A 22,229-nucleotide genomic window follows, 5' to 3' on the forward strand; every position below is an offset into this window, starting at 1 on the left:
AGGTCTTCAAGAAATTAAAAGTAGAACTACCATTTGATCTAGCAATCTCATTTCTGGGTATATATCCAAAGGAAACAAAATCACATCTTGAAGAGCTATCTGTACTCCCATGTTCACTACAGCATTATTTACAATAGCTAAGTTATGTAAACAACTTAAGTGTCTGCTGAAGGATGCATGGATTAAGAAAATGTGATATCTACCTATCTATCTAGCTGTTTACCTACCTACAATAGAACATTATTCATAAAAAAGAAGGGAATCCTACCATTTGTGACAACATGGATGAACCTGGGGGGTGTTATGCTAAGAGAAGTCAGACAGAGAAAGACATATGTTGCACGGTATCACCACTTATACAGGAATTGGTAAAAAACAAACAAAGCAAAAACCCATAGAAAAAGACTGTAGAATGGTGGTTGCCAGGAGTCGGAGTGTAAGAGAAATGGGAAGAGGTTAGTAAAAGCGTATAAACTTTCAGTGAAAAGGGTGTCTAAGTTCTGAGGATCTAATGTATAACACATATTGGAAAACTGAAACGTGCTGAGAGATTAGAATTTATAGGTTCCCTCACACACAAAAAGGTAAACATGTGATGGATGAATGTTAATTAACTTAATTGCTGGAATCCTTTCACAACATATGTGTATATCAAACAATCATGCTGTATGCTATAAATATATCACAATTTTGCTTCTCAATTATACCTCAATAAAGCTTAAAAACAAAACAAAACACAAAACAAAAACACCTGACCTGATGAGCAACCTGGACTTACATAGCTTTACCTGAAGGCTCTTAAAAGGCTGATATATCTTAGAATTCCAGAGTTAAAAAATTCCTTTCACTCTGGTCAGTAGAAGCCCTAGAGCCACTTCTAATGATGTCTGAAAAGGACCTTGGATCCTGAAAATAAGTTTTGTTTCCTTAAAGCTCCCTTCTCTGGACTTCCCTGGCGGCACAGTGGTTGAGAATCCGCCTGCCAATTCAGGGGACAAGGGTTTGATCCCTGGTCCAGGAAGATCCCACATGATGCAGAGCAACTAAGCCCACGTGCCACAACTACTGAGCCGGTGTGCTGCAACTACTGAAGCCCATGCGCCTAGAGCCCGTGCTCCACATCAAGAGAAGCCACCACAACGAGAAGTCACGCACTGCAACAAAGAGTAGCCCTCGCTCACCACAACTAGAGAAAGCCCGCGCACAGCAACGAAGACCCAATGTAGCCAAAACCAAAAAAAAAAAGAAAAAAAAAACCACACCCAAAACTCCCTTCTCTATTAAGATATTTAATGTAATTATATTTATATAGCAAGCACTGGTACCTTTGTAAAGTCAGAAGTCTCAAATTTTAGCTAGACACCAATTATTCCTCTGTTAACAGCTGGTTCTTTTCATATAACCAAGTGAAGTTGTGAAAATCAGATGCTATATTTACAGCATGTAAGCATTACTTATCCTAAGATGCAGACAGAGTTTAGAGAATTGATCAAATATTCATAACAATAACGAATTCCAAAATAAAAGCTAACATCTGGAGAATGCTTCTTTTCTAAAAGCCACTGTGTCCTCAATCACTTTGCATGCATCAGCTCATGTAACGCCCACAACTTCATGAGAAAGGCACTATCCCTATGTAGCCAAAGACTTACACTCACTAAGCTGAGAAACTTGTCCAAGGCCAGAGCAAGGAAACCCCCAAACTAGAACCTGACCCAAGGTCTATCCAATTTCAGAACCCTCACACCTTTAACCACTATCACTTCACCATTTGGCATATCTTGATTTAATATTTTTTAGCATACAAAATAAATATATTAGAATGTGACATAAGATTGCTGAAATGATGCTGTAACTTTTTTCTTTTTAGGTATTATAATTAGAAAGGATAAGACAGATTTAATATTTAACAGGTTTAAGATTTTCAACAATTTGATTTTTAATTTAAAACTTATAAAATCAAATAATTTGACTTTTAAATGACAAAGCTAAAAATTAGATGACATCCTTTCTAAGATAATATCTAAATTTCAGGTCTAAGGGTGAATCATCGAAAAAATGTTAATTGATGACCTTTGTACTACAAGTACTTCCAGTGTCCCATGTGGTAGTCAAGGTCAAGTATCTGAAATCATCAGGGACAAATGGAAAATGATCTAACAACTCAAGAGAGAGAATTTTTACTGGAGAAAGGAAGTTTCTTATCTTGAACTGTTTATATTAAGTCAAGAAATTCGGGACCCTAGAAGAACAGAAAAGTCTATGTCCTTTTCCATGGCCTAAAAGTTATCAGTTACTGAAAAATCTAGAAGCAGATAAGTTTTAGTAAATAAACTAACTTATATGCTTTTGTGTTACAACAGAAGCACCACGACAAAATATCACTTTAAATAGTATTCATATGAACCTGTATTCGTAAGTCTTACATACAGGGACAGGAAGATAACAGAATGGAAAAACCACTGTAATTTGACTGTATATCCTTGGAGGAATATATGCTCAGGGCAAAGACAAACAAAACAAACTCACTTTCCAGTAATCATATTGTTCTGCCATTCTAAAACTGTTGTGTGTGTATCGTGGGACAAAGCAAAGTAATTACATTGGTTATTAGTGGAAACTGGGATTTGAGGCATGAGGAAAAGATTAGGCTTATGAAAATATCATGAAGCACTAAATTCAAAATAGAAGTTATCAAACACCAACAACTGATATTTTAAAACAAAAAAAGGAAAGAGAAAAAGAGGAAAGGAGAGAAACCATTTTTTAGTTCTGTTCACTGAAAAGGTCTAGAAACAAGGTCCAACCCAAGAGCACTAAACACTCCTAACACCCAGACCATGGTCTCTAAGTACCATTTCCCACTAAAAGAAATCAGAGTTTTGCAGAAATGAGTAATTCCAGGTTTGGGGCGGGAAATACACAAAATGATCCTAGAACATCTTGTCATACTAGAAAGCAAGGAATCAATCAAAACAAGCCAGGAAACGACTGAGAATAAATAAAAATGACTCAGAAGCCAACAGCCAAATGTGGGACCATTTGAATGTCAAAACTAGTAACTCCAAGGGACTGAAACATATCAAACAGGTTTAAAACCTTAAGTACACAATAATAACAACACTTTATTGTTCACCTCTAGACGTTGCTAAGTTACCAACCCATTATTTTGAAAATTAGTAAGAGGGGGGAAAAAGAAACCAAGTACTGATCTTGCTTTTTGTATTCAAACTGTATCTTAGGGTACCATATAATTAATGAGGGGGAGTATTACAGAAATTAAATGAAGTAGTGATATCACCATTCCACAACCATAAAGGAAATAAGGATCTAAGCCTGTTCTTCTCAAACTGTGGTCTGAGAACTCCTGAAGGTCTTGAGATTCTTTCGGGGAATAAGTGAAGGCTTTCCCTTTTTAACTACGCATCTGTGTTAGGCCAGATTTTCTTCAGTCTTTAACCAAAACAACTTATCACAACAAATTAAACGCAGAAGTAACTATGAGAAAGCAGCTACCTTCTATCACTAAAGAGACTTACAAAAATGTTAAACAATACCATTAAAAAAACTGGAAAGTTATTTTTCATAACAGTCATGTTACTTATGTCAGCAGGATTTGTTATTGCTATTCTAAAATTGGTTAATAAATATTTAAAAATATTATCAGTTTTAATTTCTAATATGGTAAATCTCAATAGAAACTACAAAAACAGAAACCCTCTGGGGCCTTCAACAGCTGCCTAACATCACAAAGACAAGCAGACATTATGTAAGTCTTAAGGGAAGTATCCACTACTTTTATAAAGTATACTTGAAATGGATCTAATCACTAATTTACATAAAATATGGGGGGGTCATCTAATAGGAGAATATGTTAAATGACACCATAGAGACACACTTTCCAAAATCCAAGAGTAAGAACTCAACACAATGATAAATTTCATTAGTCAGTGTATTACATGAGAAAAAGAGAAGAGAGAAGCTATAAATTAGAAAGACACAAACTAATCCACCAAGTGCAACGAACGTATGGACCTTATCTTGACCAAATGGAATGGTTTCAGTAAAATCCAAAGGGAGTCCATTTTTCTACATTCCCTCTATTTTGTTGTATTTGGAATTTTTCATCATAAAAAATTAAATCTGTACCTATCCCCTCCCTCACCACAAACTGAAAGGAAAAGAAAAAGGCATTCTAAACTGTCCACGTGGAAATGGGGGTTCAGAGAGGCCAACAGAAAAATCCTAGCCGAGAGGACAATCAGAAGAGCTCTATAAAAGAAAACTGCATTGCTGTGGAGTGATGAAAAGTTCCACAACCCTCTATAATTAGGGTGAGCATGTAATTTACGGCCCAAATTGGGACATTTTTGAGACTGAAAGGGGTGCTATCACTAACTACCTGCTAAACACAAAACAGGACTCTCCCAGGTAAACCAAGACGTATGGTCACTCTATCCACAAAAGATTAAAAATCATTTTCACAGAAGATATTCAACTCAATCCTTTGGGTAACCATTTTCCATAGAAACATATTCCTAATGTAATAGAGTTCAGAAAAGCTAAGGTATTCTTCACACACAAAAAATTACTTTTCATCTTTCTTGCCTGGCACAGTTATATCATAAAGTGGGATATGCCTACTTCTCTTCTCGTTGCTCAGTGTATTCTGCAAACCTCCAGCCATTTCTTTTCATACCAACTGTGCATGATAAACTATGAGAGGAAAGTTACACTTACCCAGAGCCTTGCTTTTCTAAAAATACACGTCTTCCCATGGGCCTCCACACATGACTTAGTCAGACTCCTACTCAATTTATGAACAGACACCTTATTCCTAGCAATACTTCAAATCTTAACAGCCTAGGGGTAAAGCAAGAGTAAGCAAAAACATTTTGATCAGGTCAGCCAGCCCAAGCTCCAAAGGGCCTTGGGGTTGGCATTATTATTACCTACTTGTTCTAAAGTGGTATGGCTACAGTAACTGCAGAGCTCCATACATGTTAATATAATTTTCAAATTTTTTAATTTTTAGCAAATATCTGGTTTTAGTATTGCTTATATAACATGTCACCAAGAGATGAGTACCTGTTAAACTGTGAATATTTTATGCCATTTCATAGGTTTTAAAGTATTGGGTAAACCTTTTCAATAAAAGTAGCCTAAATATGAAAGTATGCAACAATTTGGTACAATTTAGCCTCATACTAAAATGTGGATTGATACCCTGTCAACCTACCTTTATTCTTTTCTATTACTAAGCTATGACATTAAAGTTCTAATTGCCATAAATAAAACTAAATTTCTCTAGTAAGAATGCAAATAATTTAAAACGGACTTCAAAAATTTGGACTTGCTTCTGCAATTTCCTCAAGCCTGTTCTTTGTTATTTTTGTTTTCTTAAAGTCATTTCACCATATATTTTCCAGGCTGTGGGCATAAAGACACTTAACTTGCATGGTTGTAGCAGTCTGCACCACAGAAATCAAGAATATAAAAATTTATGTATTCACACAACAATCTAATGCTACATGTGGCATGCAATCAATCACAGTCCCTCAAAAGTCTTTCTCCTTGTTTTACTTTAAGAGATTAAACTCTTTTGTCTTTAGAACTAAAATACAGTTTTTTTAAAAAAGTGTCCTCTACACTCTATCCCAAATGCTAACATATTAAACATTTATTTTTCAAATAACTATCTGACTGTGGCTCTTCCATTCCTGTCTGGTTTCTCTTTTAAAATAAGTCAACTCTCAACAGCCTACGTTAATAAAGGAAAATGTAACATAAAGGCAGAGTAATTGCCAACAGGTCCTTCCAGGTCATTCCTCATAAATAAAACCTTCCTTGGATGCCAAGAATGCCCAAACAGTTGATTATTAACTGCAGATCATCCTCCTTCGCAGAGCTGTGAGAGAGTACAAACTGTATGTGTTGTGGCATGCACAGAGGTTGGTGGAAGGAAATAGATTTTTCAACACAGGCCAAAGATCATAACAGGACAGGAATAAAAAACCATGGAGACAGGGGGACAAAAAAAGAAAAGAAACAACCTTAAACAAAATGACAAACAATGGGTGCAAATGTAAAACAATGACATCCATCTGGATATACATTAAAATTAACAAGTCAACATTACTAAATATGCTAACACTATACTGGAACATCCTAACCAGATCATAACTTCTAAGAATTATGAAATTATCCTCTTACTATATCCAGCAGTGCACATGCCTTATTAGATTACTGGATTTTATCTGAGTCTTCACATTTCATGAGTGGGGAGGAGGAAATTTCAGCATCAGAAAATAATAAAAATAAAATTTCTTGTTTGGGGAGGTGGTGTGGGAAAAACAAGGCTTGAAAAATATAAATTATGCAGCTTGAAGAAAGAAGTCTGAAAAATCTATATTCAAACAATTTCACCTCCACTAAGGTAAAGGGGTAAATATTCATCAAGGTTTAATTTTTAACCTTACTTTTGTCATAAATCTGAGTTACACTAATTAGTAATTCCCAATTCAAATTGCAAATACTATCTACAGAAGAGATTCTCTCTTTTTTCAAGCTAATAATACGGTGGCATCTGGTGGTAATAATGATTGTGTGACCAACCAATGAAAAATAAGTATGCTTAAAAACAGTTTTTTTTCCTGTAAGGCTAAGAACTGAAATGGCTTATCAAGAAAGAGAATGCAAGGTACTGAAGTTATAAAACCTCTTTCACTACTGATTTTTAAGAATAGGACAAATCAGCTTTGTCTTTAAGTATATATAAACAATCGAATCATAATAAAAATCCTAATAGCCCATCCAATTTTCCCCCTTTGTCCTATTTTCCTTCTTGCTGGGGAGAGGCACTGCAGGATGATAATAGCAGGAAATAAGGTGGAGCAGCTGCACAGGCAAGATGAGGTAGGTAGTGCTGCGTTTCACCTTCATTCTAGCCTACTGCTGACTACGTCTTACTGAAAATGAGATTAGCTGTCTGGGGAGCCAAAGCAGTTATCAAAACCTTTGGGATCAAAATGTGCGCCCTCCTCACTCTTGCCAGGAACTTTTTAGGGTAATAGGAGTACTAGGAACCACGATGAAGAGATTTCTAATTATTTGGGAAGTGGTGTGTGTGCGCCCGAGTGTGTGTACATGCACAAGCACATGCGTAAAGGATGTTTACCCTAGTGCTAGCAATGTGGGTCTTAGGACTCGTAAAGAAAACTGTCTGGAATGGAGGCCAGGGTTTGAACTAGATGGCTTCTATTTTACTCCCACAAATCTATGGAAATAATCCGTGTGAATGAATTTTAAAGAGAAGAAATGACTACCCTTAATTTCCATAATAATATAAAATACAGCCCACTAAATTTCATGTTAATGAAAAAAACTTCTAACTAATGGCAGAGATGATTAGTCACTCAAATTTCCCTTTTCAGGTCAAAATATATCTTTACTGCCAAGACCACTGCACATAAAAATATAATGTTAAGTATGTAACATTTCTTTTACTGAGGGAAAAGACACAAAACTTGGTCGTTTGTTTACTATTATAATGTGCATTAAAGGCAGTTTTTTAGCTATTCTATTAAGTTAAAACATCTCTTCTTTGCTAACAGCCACAAGCTCTGAACCCATAAGTAAAAATTAGCACTCCAGTTTCCTTTATCATCTCCTCCAGTCTGGATAGAAGGGAAAACTTTAAAGCTAGTTTAATAACATTGCAATACAGGTGGTATCTCAATTCAAGCAACAGATGTACTCTTGGAAAGCTGAGTTCAAACCAATCATGTCTAAAAATCAAATTCTCCTAAAATATATTAAGCATTTAAAAGAACCACAGCATATACCTTTTATAAAGCAGGAATCCTTTTGCAATCAAAATAACTGCTATCTAATTTGTGAATGCAATTCTTTAATATTTTGGGTTTTTAAAAAGAAGTGGCACACATGTATTGTTCAACATTTATTTTAAAACTAACTACAGGGCTTCTCTGGTGGCTCAGTGGTTAAGCATCCACCTGCCAATGCAAGGGACATGAGTTCGAGCCCTGGTCTGGGAAGATCACAAGCCGCAGAGCAACTAAGCCTGTGCGCCACAACTAGTGAGCCTGCCAGCCACAACTACTGAGCCCGTGTGCCACAACTACTGAAACCCGTGCACCTAGAGCCTGTGCTCTGCAACGAGAAGCCCACGCGCTGCAACGAAGAGTTGCCCCCGCTCGCCACAACTAGACAAAGCCTGCGCGCAGCAACGAAGACCCAAAGCAGCCAAAAATAAATGAATAAATAAATAAATTTAAATAAATAAATAAAAGTAACTATAAATACTGTTCAGGACATTGATCCTTTTAATATTTTAATGAAAACCTCCAAAAACTTTCAAATATTTCATTATGATTTTGCTTAAAGGGATAGATAATGACAGATCTCTTCCAACTCTGATTCATATTAATTATAATAAACTAGATGCAACCATCCCACTTGCAACTGGGAATTGAGCACGTATGTATCAAACAAGGTTGTGCCTAACTTAAAAGGGGGGCTGGGTAAACTCCAGAGAATATCATGTTCTCCAGGAAGTAGGGATGAGACAAACAGTAAGTAACCTTTCTTTAGTTAGCATTTTACATGATGGCAACCCAACACTTGAATGCTGAAGGATGCTCTCCATGATACTGATATAAAATTGGAGCTAACAATATGCAACTATTTCACAAAGGGAAGCAAACTATTCTACTTACTCTGTTCTAATCCCAACCCAAATAAGGACAATGTATGTGTTGAAATATAAAAGTTTTATTCAGATAGAATATTCTTTTCCATTTTTTTAATGAGAATTCAGCTCTCAGATGCTCCAGAATTGGTCTACTGGGGGGGAGGGGTGATTTGTATTTAGGAGGGTGGAGAACATGGGATTTATTCTTTTAATCTATACAAAGGTTTTATTTTCCTTGGAGGAGGGGATGGGTTCCTACCAGATATTCAGGGACATACTAAATTTGGGGTTAACATTATATGGTTGGCACAAATTCAATGCTCGAGTAGGAACTATAAATGATTTCTTTAATTGTATGCCAAACTGAATAATCTCCCAGGGAAAAGAACCTCCTCCTCCTGCCTTTCCTACCTCCTGCCCCTCCCCCATCAACACTGCCTCCCTGCTGTGCAAAGAGCCCTTTGTCCTGCCCCGTACTTATCTAGCTGTTTGGCCATATTGACAGGCCAACTAGAGGCATAATAAGCGAGTCAGTCTGATATAAGCAGCTGGCAATTTCAAACAAATATCTTCCTTTTCTACTCAGACCAAATCCTGCTGCAGAGGTCTCAGGCCCCTCCCATGCTTCCACCTATTTTTCAAACAGCGCAGCAGGGAACTCTGCATTTTCTCTCAATTAGGTAGCACATCAAAAACTTGATTCCCCAGACAGAAACAAATTCTGTATAAAGTCCTACATCCACTGTTTTTTCTGTGATTCATAACATAGGCCAAGGAGTACCCTCAGCTCTAGGTGTATAACATGACTAACATGGCTAAGAAAATGATTCTTACTCCTTCAATTTGCCATCAAAACTCTGATAATTCTCATACTTCAAGGAAAGACAGAAGAGCACAGAAGAGGAATCAGTCAGATGAAATCAACAGTCGTATACATCAAGCAAAACTGGCCAATAATCCTAGTGTTTTAAAAATACTAAGACATTATTCCAATAAGCAGAAAATTCCTTATCCCTGTCTTTGTATCAAAGATACTTAATGTGACCCTTACATCTCTCCCTGAGGTATTCAGCAAACAAAATCCATATGATGGAGAAACTGAGTGAGGCAGGATGGGATTACAAATTCCTTGCTCAGTGAGGGCTCATATGAAGTAGACAGAGATTCTGCTTCATTGTTCCTTTATTATCTCTCATAGTTCCCTTCATAAAGTGTTAAGAGTTTAATATATTCTGTCAAAATAAGAGGATTCTCTAAAGTAATGTTTTCCAACACCCGTCCCCCACCAAGTTACAGGGTATCTTTTTTCATAAGACTGCAACTAATTAAACAAAATATGTATCAAGATATTAAAGAAATGATATTCTATCAACCTTTGGTGAACTCCCCTGACCCTTTCCAAGAGAAATCAATCATTGCATCAAGGGAAAGGTTAAAAATGCCATTTCACTACATATTTTGGAATTTTTGGTAGCAAGGAATGGTATCAATCCCCGTTTATCATAGGTACATTATACCTATTTTCTAAGGAGTGCCTCTGAAAGGATTTTTTTTTTTACAAATAACTACCAGTTGTATTACTAAATATGTATTATCTTACAATTTTGTGGAGTCAAAGTTTTGTTTGTTTTAAACAAACATCCCTATCAATAAGTTTTAGTTTTCAATAGCCAAAACAATTTTTATAAAAAAAATTCACTGCTAGGCCTTTTAGTTTCAAATTAAACTGACACATCACCAGAGGTGAACCACAAGTTATAAAAAATTTTTATTCATGATCCAATTTCTCACTGATAAGATGTATCCAACAATCATTAACTGTCCTTAACTGTGGCCTAATGTTTCATAAGTTATTTGAATATGAAGAGGATAAAGTAAAAGTGGTTGTCTGCACATCTGCATTTTCTCCCATATTATTTTCCTGTCCAAAGGAAAAAAAATGAAGTAGCCACTCTCCTCCAGAAAGGCCAAAATAAGCCCAGAAAGTATGTAAGTTCCTGGACACAAAACACTATCAAAAGATATTAAAAATTTCAAGCATACTGGTTAAATAAATCCTATGAAAAGGCCCTCTATGCTCTTAAGGAAATGATCTTACATTAAGATCACAAGGGGGTTCCAAACAGGAAATACAAGTTAAAAGCAATTACTTTATAAGGTAACTTTCATGTTACATAATAACTTAAAGACATTTATATCTAAACTATGTTAAACGGCCAGTATGAGTGAAACCATATTTACCTGATATGACATCTTTTATATGTGATAGTAATAAGAATTAGAACCACCTAAAATATTATCCATTAAAGGTTCTGTTTCATTAGTCTGCTTATATCCCTGAGCGACAATGCAAGCAACCTTTGTGAATGACAAAACTCATTTCCATTCTTTTTGGTTCCCGCCACAAATGCCAGAGTCACACCACACATTACAGATGACTGGGTACATCTGCACAAAACTGAACATATCAAAATTCTTAGGGAAAAAAATACATGGGCTGCAAGAGTTGTAGGGATGTAACTGATGGTATATTGTGGTGGTGGTTCTTCTTCAAGTTCTTCCATACTCAGCAAACTGTTTGCTTAATCAGAGATCTCCCTGAAGTGTGGGAGCTGTGGGGGAAGAGAGACCACATAAGGGGCTCAGAGGCTGTCTTCTCAAGTATCCTGTCCACTAGATACTTGATTTCTGAATATTCTTTCTAGTCTGTCCCATATTTCAGATGGATCACGGCCAAACATATACATCCTTGTGATCTCAGATGACTATATTCAACATTATTTTAATGAATCAATATCATAGGTCAAATTCTAAAGAAAAAAAATCTAATCTGGAGAAGTCTATTACAAATACAGAAAAAAAGAAAATACTTCTAATAGTTATATATATAGAAATAATTCCTAAAAGGACAGTTCTTTTTAAAGTTTAAGATTCCGAATTTAGTAAAATGTTTAGCAAAACACCTGTTCAATAAGGTAAATATGGTCTAACCAGAAGGAGACATACAAATAAAGTATTAAAATTGATTTAATGATTAAAGAGATGGAGGAAAACCTGTCAGTTGCAGAAAAATGAACCGATATTTTCCCCATTCTCGTTCTCAGGGAGATCCTTAAATTCTTATTACTTTGGTTGTAAATGTATTGAAAAATTAAAACTCAAATGGAACTTCCAGTCCTATCCAAGCAAAAACCCCAGGGAAAACCCAAAATGTGCCAAAAAACCAAAAACCGAACAAAAAAGAAAAGTCTTTAACTATGATCCAGTTTCCAGATGGTGATATCCATAAATGGGTAGAAGGTTACGAATTGCTAGTTCTCATGTCCCCACCAATAAAATGCAAACCAGCTCAGCAGTGAAAATTCCCAGGAAAGCAAGGTTTCTTCTTAGTCCTAAAGCAGCCATCGCTTAAGTGCAGCTCCCTGCAGCCAACAGCATTAATGGACGCTGCACTGCTGTCCTTCCCTGGAGACAGCAGCCAGCACTACTCAAGCTTCTCACGTAGCAACCAGAGCTCCAGAGCCAGCAGCTGCTGCTGCCTTGTATACTCACCCCGGTGATCCAACCCAAAGGAACAACCTTCTCCTTACCCCACCCCCACTCCTTACACACTCTTTTTTTTGGGGGGGGTGGAGTGGGGTGGGGGGAGGACCAGTGTTCCATGCCAGGAGGGCTGGAATTATGCCTTTAGAAAGAAACAATCCTAAAGTCACCCTTTTAGTTTGAACTAAGTCCTTTTATTAGAAAAATCAACATTTACCAAATTCCAAATATATATTTAATAAGCCAGCAATTTAGGAGTGCAGATTAAGCTTTAGTCTTTAAAAGGCCAATTTGACTCTCTTTACAGTCAAATTTAAATCTGCAGTTAAAGACAGCGGCTTGTGTTATGTCCTACCAAAGGACATAATTCATTTTTCTATATATAATGACATGCTGAGTAAACCTTAAAGATTCTAATCCCATAATGGGCCAGAATTTTTGGCTACAGAAGAAAACTAATGATCCTCCTGAGAAAACTGGTAGAAACCAATAAAAAAATTACCTCTGTCCTCCAAGAGGCCCAGAAACCTCTGATAATGTGAATATTCTCTGCTTTAATACTACCTCAGATTCCATACACCTAAAATTACCATTTATAATTTTTCTCTCAAAGTGACGTAAAAACATTAAGGATATAAAACTAATCACCAAGAAATTTTCCCAAATAGGGGGTACACATTCTCCTGAAAAGCTCAAACACTCAACTCAGCTGAATCCTCCCTAATCAAAGTATAGCTATGTAACTGCCCAACAAAAAAATGTTAATATGACCTTGGTTACATATCTGTTATTTAAATGCAACTCGTTTAATCAAGTGCTAAGGGAAATTAGCAGAGGACCTAGGGATTTTTCCAGTACTACAAGAACGGGGAAAACTGGAAAAATGAACTAACTACAGACAAAGCCCAACGGAACCCAGAGGTCTGGGCAAGAAATGAGTTAGTGGTGAACACACTGCACGAGTAACATGAGAAAGCAGAAAATGCAGGTCATACACGCAACCCCTGACCCAGACCAGCAGAGCTGGCTCCAGCACCAGTATACACGGGAAAGACCAGTTATTCCTAAGAAGTGAGACAAGCAAAAGAACTCTGTAGAATAAATTAGCAGAGAAGGGGCTTTCCCGACAGTTAAACTTTCCCTCTCACGCGATTCACCTACTTAAAACCAGGGCTCTTCCTCACCACCATTCACTTCGCATCCCTGGCTTCCGCACAGACGGAAAGGGAATTCATAAAGGCTACATTTTTCTGCCTTTAAAGACGTTCGCAAATGATCGCTCTCCACGCCCAAGGCAGGCAAAACGACACAATCTGGCTCCACTCCAAGCGAGAACCCTACAAATTCAGTAGGGCCATCTCAGAGATACTGGGGCAAACGCCACCGAGAGCCCAAGAATGCGAGCTGGGGGTGGCGAAGGTAACGTCTTTAGTGTGGGGAACGAAGCAATCATCTGCGATGGGGACCCTGGCCGAAAGGGAAGGCGTCCAGAAACATTCTGGGGGGGGAGGGGGAGATGGAGATCGAGGCCCCCAGAGGGATCAGAGTTGTCACAAGGCCGCGCGAACGGGGGTGGGGGTGAGGTTTGGGGAGGGGGAAGAAGTGTGCCTGTGTATTTTGAGGGGAGACCAGCGAGAGGCCTACCCTCAAGTAAAAGGTAAACGTGGAGTAGGCAGTTCCCAGGAAAAGGGATGAAGAGGCGTGGGGGGAGGGGAAACGTCCTGACCCAGGAAAGACGTGAAAAGGGTAGCGGGGTCGACGAGATTACCGACGGGGCCTCTCTGCCTGGGCAAGAGGGGTGCAACGATGTGTGGGGGGCGGCGAGCGGGATGAGAAGGGGCAGCATCCTCCTTGCTGAGGGCCTGGGGAGGGCCAGGCCCACGTCCCGAGAGCGAGCGCGGGGAGACGGAGGAGGTGACCCTTCCCTCCCCCGGGGCCCGGTCGTGAGGGTAGGTCTCGCTTTTCTGTCGGACCCTTACCTTGTCCCAGGCCTGGGCCCGGGCTGCGGCGCACGGCACTCCCGGGAGGCAGCAGGACTCGAGTTAGGCCCAACGCGGCGCCACGGCGTTTCCTGGCCGGGAATGGCCCGTGCCCGTGAGGTGGGGGTGGGGGGCAGAAAGGCGGAGCGAGCCGAAGCCGGGGAGGGGGAAGGGCCAGGAAAGGAAGGGGGGCCGGCACTACAGTGTTGGCGAACTGGCGGGACTGGGGCTGCGTGAGTCTCTGAGCGCAGGCGGGCGGCGGCCGCCCCTCCCCCGGCGGCGGCGGCGGCGGCGGCGGCGGCGGCGGCAGCGGCAGCAGCTCACTCAGCCCGCTGCCCGAGCGGAAACGCCACTGACCGCACGGGGATTCCCAGCGCCGGCGCCAGGGGCACCCGGGACACGCCCCCTCCCGCACCGCCATTGGCCCCTCCGCCCACCGCCCCGCACTCATTGGCCAACTCGCCGCCAATCAGCGGAAGCCGCCGGGGCCGCCTAGAGAAGAGGCTGTGCTCTGGAGCTCCCGCTCCTCAGAGAGCCTCGGCTAGGTAGGGGAGCGGAACTCTGGTGGGGAGGGGGGGGCCTGGCGGTTTGGCGGGGGGGAGGGTGGGTGGCTGAGGCCGTCTGGTCGGTAGCTGGGGGTCATCTTCCCCCGCGGGAAGTCGGGAGCATAGCGTTTGTTACGCTGCAAGGGAAAGAGGTGGTTAGAGGCAGGCGGGAGTGTGGCCTGCCCTGTGGCAACCGGAGGGGGAGGGAGAAGGGAGCGGAAAAGGCTCGAATCCGGACGGAGCCATTGCTCCCTCAGAGGGAGGGGCGCTTCCGGCTATTCTGCTGTCACTGATTGGTTGCCGCTCCTCCCGCCGTGTGTGAAAACACAAATGGCGTGTTTTGGTTGGAGCAAAGCGCCTGTCAGTTACAGCCTCGGGAGTGCGCAGCCGCCTAGAGACTCTCGCATTGCCCCCTGGGGCGGGTAGGTAGGTGGGGTGGGGAGCGAGCTGGACTGGCGGGCGCGGTCGGCCTCCCGCGGGGGGGAGGAGAGGGTCAGTGAAAGTGGCTCCGTGCGGACGTCCTGCCACCCTCCCATTCCTTCGGGGGAGTCGGTTTACCCGCCGCCTGCTTGGCTTCGGCATCTGATTGGCTGCTGAAGCCCCGGCAACGGCCCCTTGTTATTGGCTCGGGTCCCAAATGAGCGAAACCACTGCGCGGGTCGGCGGGGAGGCGGTCGTTGGTACGGCCCTCCCCGAGGCCCAGCGCCGCAGTGTCTGGCCCCGCGCCCCTGCGCAACGTGGCAGGAAGCGCGCGCTGGAGGCGGGGGCGGGCTGCAGGGCCGAGGCTTCTGGGTGGCGGCGACTGCGGCTCCGCCCTGGGCGTCCGCCGCCTGAAGGACGAGACTAGCCCGACGTGCTCCTGGACCCGTGGGGGTGGAGGAAGGAGCGGGGGTCCGTCCTGGTGGTTTGTGGGTGGGAGGCGCATGGTCTCCAAAAATCGGCGCGAGCTGCAATCCAGAAGGAGCTGCAGAGGAGGGGGCGGAGAGAAGGCCGCACCCTGCTCGGCAGGGGGAGGGGAGTGCCGCAATACCTTTATGGGAGTTCTCGGCTGCCTCCTGTCTCCTAAGGACCGCCCTGGGCCTAGAAAAATCCCTCCCTCCCCCGCGATCTCGTCATCGCTTCCATGTCGAGTCGCTCCTTCTCGATTGTGGGCGGGATTCTTTTGCCCACGCTTAACCTGATTCCTGGGCGTTGTCCTGCAGGAAACTGAGCAGGTGTAAGATTATGAGGACGAGCCCAGTTTCTCTACCCACAGACTTGAGTTTGTGTCACAAAGTAATTATAATAGGGGTGGAGGGGGGAAATGGAGTCCAGGCAACACCTGGGGCTGATTTTATGCAGCGAGACTGCGTGTTATTAGTTCTTAAGATCTTTTTTCGCATTTTTCCTGGAGATTAAGGGAGGTAGATGAAAGGCATGATCTCCTGAGTTTTAAACTTTACCCATTTGAAGCCCTTGCTACACCACCAAAATAGAGCATCTTAGATTTAAATCTTAATCTTAAAATTTTAGTCCCCCACCCTTGCATCCCCAGGGTCAGGCATTTTAGCAACTCTCACTCATGCTTTCAGCCCATTTTCTATTTGTTTTACTTGCTCATTTAGTCCCAGACATACCATTGGCTTTCTTGTCTCCTGTTTTGGTAGCCCGGTAAGTCATGAAACCACACAGGCTACCCAACTTGAGCATAGGCCTCACTCTTGCCCAGCAATGCGTTTATTTCTCCTTTACGGATATTCTTGAATCTTCACCTTAATTTTCATTTTGTCCTTTTCCCTCATCTGGGATTCTATTCCTGACCCTCTTCTCAGTCCACATGATTTTGGCTACTGCTTTCCTGAGAATTGGGTGTGAGGTTCAGCAACATCTCTCTTTTATGTCCTTTGAATACCTTTCAGTCCATCTCCAGTGCTGTTCTCATCAGTAACTGAGCTCAGTTGCCATAATGTTAGTAGTCTCTGAACTAGTGTCTCCATCTCCGGTATCTGCTGTTACAACTTTTGTGTGTCCAGGACAGTTGTCCTAACATAAAGATAGAGCATGAAAATAACTGATCCAACTCCATTATTGGCTCCCTAACTACTGACAGGATGAATTCCATCGTTGCAAATGTGATATACAAGGTCCCTCAATGGACTGATCTCACCTTAACAGCTTTTTCCTTTGCCACAGTTTTCTGCATATACACACAAACACTACTTCTCAAGTCACACTGAATTGACTGCTGTTTACCCAAATCATAGTGAGATTATCAGACCTCCTTGTAGGGTGGTTCCTCCTGGAATGTTACCCTTGATAATCCTTACCCTTCCAGTAAAAACTGTTAAAACTCAAATATCATCTTGCCTTCTGTGATCTGCCGTCCTTTAAGCCAGACTCGCCTACAAAAAAGTTAGTATTGCTTTCTCTTGGTCCCAAAGCAGGTTGAATCATAGCACTTCTCAGGTTGTTGTTGTTGCTTGTTTAAATTCTCTTAACTATTCGGAGCTTCTTGAGGGCACAGGCTCTTGTTGAGTCTTGTACCTAAGCTCCTAGTATATTCCTTGATGGCTAGCCAACCCTAAATGAAAGAATGTCTTTATAAGGTTTGATAGATTGGCCTCTCAAACACTTCTTTGTGCACTTGCTAATGCTCTAGATTAGCACTGCCCACGAGAACCTTGTGCAGTGATGGAAATACCCCATAGTTGTGCTGTCCAATATGGTGGCCACTAATCACACATTACTTTTGAGCCCTGGAAATGTGGCTATTATGACTAAGGAAGTCAGTTTTTAATTTTATGTAATTTAAGCTTAAATTGCCACTGTGGAGGTGTGGCTATAGCCACAAAGTTGTGTTGTAGATTGCAGAATACTTAATATGGACATTGATAATTTTGTCTTCATACTGAGCAGTAAGGAAATAAAAGTTGAACCTTTCTGGCCCATTTAGGTGTGCGCCCCGCCCCCCCCCAGCCCCCCACCAAGTTGGTTGGTTGGTTGGTTGGTTGGTTGGTTGGTTGGTTGGTTGTTTTTTTGTTTTCTTTTTTTGCGGTACTCTGGCCTCTCACTGCTGTGGCCCCTCCCGTTGCGGAGCACAGGCTCCAGACGCGCAGGCTCAGCGGCCATGGTTCACGGGCCCAGCCGCTCCGCGGCATGTGGGATCTACCCGGACCGGGGCACAAACCCGTGTCCCCTGCATCGGCAGGCAGACTCCCAACCACTGCAGCCACCAGGGAAGCCCGGTTGGTTTGTTTTAAAACTTATTTGTATACTTTAGCTGACAGCTGAATCCAGCAAACCATTACTAAAGATAAACCTGCCTTGGACAATGGTGTGTTGAGAAAGCAACTGTTGATTCGTTTGAGTTTCAAGAAGGCATAATGGATTTTAGGAAAGTGGGATTTCATTAAATCATAACGGTGACAGAAGTTTAATGAGGAATAGGACTATATCTGATGTTAGTGAAACTAGCCCTGAATTTCAGTTCTACAAAGTTTTCAATTTTGGAAAAACTTCCATCAGAGGAGGCCCTAAGTATCATATCTTAAGTTACAGGAAATCATCACAAAGTAAGTTTTCATTCTGATGAAGTATAAATTAATAGATATGTTTTAACACCAAAATGCTTTTTGGTTTGTATGCTAATATAGATAGCATCTTGTAAATTTCAAATTTTTTATATTTAAAAAACAAGTTTTTTAACTTAAAATTTCTTAAGATTTCTCCTTAAAATATGAGAAGTGCACGTAATTGGCTTGCTATTTAATGCAGATTCCCAGTCCCACGCTCAGAGATTCTGAATTCAGTTAAGACTGGTGGGGGTCACTAGAATTCTGTGTCTTTTATATGCTTCTGATGTTGGTGGCCCAGAAAGCACACTACAAATACAGACCCGAGGGGCTACAGTATGCCTATCTTACAAAAATGATTACAACTTCAGGGAAACTGTATGTCCCCTCTACTTTGTAATTTTTTCCTCCAGAAAAACTGAATAAATGGGGAAACATTTTGAAAGGCAAAAAAAAAAAAGTTATATTTAATAGTTTGGGAAACATACAGGTCAGACTGCTTTGTTTTAAAAGGAATGTTAAACTATTCCAAGTAATCTTTTTTTTTTACTTTTTTACCAAGAAAGTTCCCTCTTTTGTCTGTTGTCCCACTAAATGCATTCCTCAATGATACAGATTTGTTCTTGATTCCCTGGTGCCTGAACACAGAACTGGATACTCAATAAATGTTGATTTTATTGATTTATATGTGAAGTTTGTTTTCAAGTAATAGTTTAAATCCACAGAAGCAATGCTCCTTTTATGGAGAAACTTTAGGATCATACTTAACCCAAGTCACCTGATATTCTATTCATAAAGGAATCTGATGCCTCATGGTCTCTGAATACATTTGTCTGCCATTCAGCTCTTCCTTGGGTTTCCTGTGCAAACCTTTGCACTCATCCTCTTCCTATGCTTGACTTCCTTAGGCTTTATTACAATTTTTTAAACAAAGCAGCTACTTACCTCCTTCTGAAGTAGAGCCATATTATTTCTTATACTCCTAGGACAGAAATTAAATAGAGTGAAAACTTGTACTTGCATGAGAGAGTTGAAGGCTTTGTAAGGGATTTTATAATCTTTTTTTTTTAAGATTTAAAAAATTTGAACTACATAATGTTTCTCTCATTTTTTATGCACGGAAGAGGTTTGGTATAATTATGGTTTGCACCTGTTAATCCAGAATATGATAGGGATCAACATCACAAGTGTAAGACTAGTTTGTTTTAAGCCCATCTTAATTTTAGAGCACATTGTTAGGTCACATATCCAGAAGTCTGGTACTTTACTTTGCAGGCTGAGAATTCTTGATTTAGTTACATAGTAGCGTACAATTTTATTGGAGGATGTATTTCTCCAGAAGACTTTGCTTCTTATCCATGACTCCTCATGGATTCTTGATGGAGTGGGTGAGAAACTGGGTTATTAGAGAACTGTTAATAGAATGGTATAAAATATTTAGGTTTATTTTATCTAGGCCAGTGTTGAACTTGATGACTTATTCCTGGTATCATGATGTATACCTTCCTGGTGACTAGAGAGATTATTTTCTGCCTCTCTGATTATATCTGGAAGTCATGGTTACACTTAATAATTCTACTTTCTAGCTTTTTTCCTGGACCTTTGCTTTGTACTGGTACTTAGTCACCCTTTGTGTTCTAGTTTTTTGGGTTTTTAAAAAACATGTTTACGATTGGCTCTTCCTGCTGACAACAGTAACACATTTTCAGATCACATTTATAGAATTGGTTATGTTACCAGCTAATGAACCCCACCTCTAGTATATGGATTTTAGTCAATTCAGTCAACACTCTTTACAGACTTTCTTCTTTTTACTGACCTTTGGTTAAAATCTCATCCCAGACTTTTTAGTATAATAAGTAGTGGTAACTTACTAGTGCATACTATAGGCAAAGCTAATGGAAACACAGCTTAGAAGAAATGAACTAATAATATTCATTGAGTGCCAGTTGTGTACCAGATAGTATGCCAGACTCTGCCATTGTATTTAGTGTGGTTCTAATACATGAAACCTCATCTTACAGAGTAGGAAACTGAAGCTGTGAGGTTGAACAACTTTCCTATAGACATAGCAACTAATTAAGGGCCAGGGATTGAGACTGATCTGACTTGCTTAGTCAGTATTCCTTACCAATTTAGGGTACTGTGTTTCTCTGATGGAAACAGTCTTTTAGGAAATTTAATCTGGCTACAGATGCAGGATGGGTTGTAGGGTTGAAGGCAGAGAGACCGCTTAGGAGATTCTTTTACAGTAGTCCAAACAGGAAGTGATTAGGTCTGGTATACAGTGATGGCAGTCAAAATGGAAAGGAAGTTAAAAGAGTCAGACTGACCAAATGGTCACTGAAAATGGTCTCGACACATCACTTCTTAAGGAAGCCTTCCTTGATGCCTTAACTCCACTGTATTGGGTACCCACCTGAATGCTGTCATAGCATTTCTCGCAGTTGTAATTAGTAATTGGGGTTTTTTCCCTATTTTTTTAGGTTGCTCCTTGAGGGCATGACATTGCTTGTTTATGGCTATATCCCTGTTGTGTAAGCATACAGAAGTCTTCAAGGTCAAAACTGTTTTCATAACACAGTAAGTCCCCTACATACTAACCTTCAAGTTGCGAACTTTCAAAGATGCGAACATGTGTTTGCACGTCCAGTCGTGTAAGTTAGTTCACGTGTCTGGCGTACATTGTCACATGCCTGCAGCCTCTACAAGTGGTTGTGCTTTTTTGTACTTTACTGTATACAGTAGTATAGTATCTTTATTTCAAGCCCAGCATGTCCAGAAGTGCTGTAGCTGGTACTGCTAAGAAGCCCCAAGTGATAACGATGGAAACAAAAGTGAAAATAATTGAGAGGGTGGAGCGAGGCGAAAAGATGGTAGACGTTGTTCATTCTTATAACATGAATCGTTCAACCATCAGCATGATTCTAAAGAACAAGGACAAGATCATGGAACATGTGAAGTCTGCTGTGCCAATGATGGCGACAATAATGTTGAAGAAGCGGGAAAAGTGACGGAGATGGGGAAACTTCTCAGTGTGTGGATGCAGGATCAGCATCAGCATCGAGTCCCCCTCAGCTTAATGCTGATGCAAGAAAAGCTAAAAGGCTTTATGAAGACTTGAAGAAGAAACATGGTGAAGAACCAGAGGGTGCATCTTTTAATGCCAGCTATGGCTGGTTTCATCAGTTCAAGGCTAGAGCCAACCTTCACAATGTAGAAGTAAGTGGCAAGGCAGCGAGTGCAGATATGGTAGCTGCCCGGGATAAGGAGTCCAAAGAGGTTTTTAGCAACTTAGTGACCCTCAGAGAGAAGCTGGAGCTAGATCTGCAAGAGGACGACTTCATTGAACTCCTTGCTGTGCAACACGAGGAGCTTACTGACGAAGACCTGATGGAATTGGAGGCCCAGAGAAAGGACGAAGAGAGACAAGAGGGGGAAGTAACCGAAGAGATTCACGACACAGGAAATGGCAAGGGGATTTTCTTTATTCGAGGAGGCACTGTTAGTTTTTGAGGTGCAGGATCCGAATGTAGAACAGTACATGAAGGTTGCAGCAGCCGTTCGGGATGCAATCCAGTGCAACCGTGTCATCTACAACGAGAAAAAAAGAGCTACTACCCAGACATCATTGGGTTGTTTTTTCAAGAGGGTAGATAGAATTGAATCCAGCAAGGAACCAGAACCTGTGCCATCAGTGTCAGGCGTGAGTGAAACTGCAGCTTGCCTTTTGTCTCCTGTTGCTGACCATCCCTGAGTTCTACCATCTTCTACCTCCTCTCCCTCCTCCAGTCAGTAACTCTTGCCTGTTCACTCGATGCCAGCCCTTGTATGCCAGCTGTTGTACTGTACTGTACTACTGTACTTTTTAAGGTACTGTACTGTAAGATTAAAAATA

General features: G+C 41.1%; 1 protein-coding gene across 14 annotated transcripts in view; it reads right to left on the reverse strand.

Moving 5' to 3' along the window:
* SETD5 (SET domain containing 5) overlaps positions 1-14,762 on the reverse strand; it is a 90,480-nt gene extending 75,718 nt beyond the window's left edge. For 4 of the 14 annotated variants that reach the window (XM_033437246.2, XM_033437253.2, XM_033437241.2 and 1 more), the window contains exon 1: positions 14,236-14,755. The gene's annotated coding sequence lies outside the window, so the exon portion shown is untranslated. Of the gene's footprint in view, positions 1-14,235 lie in introns of all 14 variants that reach the window. The other 10 variants (XM_012534831.3, XM_033437249.2, XM_033437251.2 and 7 more) reach the window with 8 other exon arrangements.
* Positions 14,763-22,229: the final 7,467 nt, after the last annotated feature.

This window comes from Orcinus orca, chromosome 10, assembly GCF_937001465.1.
Source record: "Orcinus orca chromosome 10, mOrcOrc1.1, whole genome shotgun sequence".
Lineage (NCBI taxonomy): Eukaryota > Metazoa > Chordata > Mammalia > Artiodactyla > Delphinidae > Orcinus > Orcinus orca.